Consider the following 1,445-nt stretch of genomic DNA (forward strand, 5'->3'; position numbering starts at 1 on the left):
AGACCGTTAAATCTGGCTCTACATCTTATGAAAAAGTTCCTCTTTATAAGAAATATATTTGCATCATCCCACCAGTAAAATTTCTATAACAAAAATATAATATTAAATCTTTTATTCTAACAAAGTATTAATAAGTAGTCGATAAGTTAAATCCTTACCTTAAATTCTTCAAACATTCTTTCCCTGTCAATTTCTGGAACCTTTTGTCAGCTGGTCCAGTAGCTGTTGAAGTACCGAGAAATGTACATTCGCGTTTTTTTTCCAACTCCAGCATCCGGCCTAAACCTACAGCACAAGATCAAACAGTAATTTCATAGAGCATAATAATATAGTAATGAAAAAATGAAAAACGTTATTATATTTAGAAATCTTACCCTCTCGCAAATGGAACAAGATAAATCCTCTCAGAATCAACTCTGTCTCTTGCCTGCCTAGTAAGTGATGGTGGATGCATTGGCGTGGGAGAATTGAAGCACCAGATGGAGTGCCTCCATACTGAAGTTTCAACAACCCAATAGATCCAATAGAATCACTATGCGAAGCTGCGTGACTGTTGCAGAAGGTGTAAACACCTAATTTTTGACCAAAACCTAATGTTTTACGTCATTTTTAGTGTTAAATATATACATGTATTTTATTTTTTAGGTCTAAGTTAGATATTTCAATTTTTATCTTAGTTTAACAAAGTTTGTTTTAAAAATTTTAAAAACTACAAAAATAGAGGCACATTTTTAAATAAGTTTTTATTTTGTTGTTTATTTATATATTTTAGGAAAAATAAAATTTTCTAAATTATATTTGTCTTCTTCTTTTAACTTTTAATAAATAATCTAGTGATTGTAGTATTATTTTAATCATATTTCTAAAGACTAGTTATTAACTTATTTTATATTTTATTAGTTTTAAATAGATTTTAATCATTTTTATTTTATTTAAAATATTAATAATAATAATAATAAAAAGAAAAAAAAGAAACCTAAACTACCCAAACCACCCCACAATTCCCACTTCCATTCAACCTCTCCCCCATTACCTCCACACAAACACACGACACCCACCCACCTACACTATACATACACCACACACGGACAAGGAAAAAGAAAAAAGAAAAACAAAAAGCAAAAACATTGAAAGAGACCAAAAGAAACAGAAAGAAGAACAAACGTACAAAATTAGCGAAAACTTAGATAAACAAACAAACAAAAAAAGAGTTCTTTGGGTTTGGAGATTGAATTTGGCGTCTCCGTTGAGTTTTCGGTGAAGGCATCTCTGCTTCCGCTTTAGTTATTTTACTATACAGGTTTCTATCCATTCTTACACTATTTATTGTGAATCAAAGAATGAATGAAGATATTTAAATGATTTCATGCGTCATTTAGTATGTAAAGTATCTCTTTTATGTTATTGACGTATAACTATCTTTATGTAGTGTTATTCATATGGCT

Source organism: Capsicum annuum, chromosome 3 (assembly GCF_002878395.1).
Source record: "Capsicum annuum cultivar UCD-10X-F1 chromosome 3, UCD10Xv1.1, whole genome shotgun sequence".
In the NCBI taxonomy this organism is placed as follows: Eukaryota; Viridiplantae; Streptophyta; class Magnoliopsida; order Solanales; family Solanaceae; genus Capsicum; species Capsicum annuum.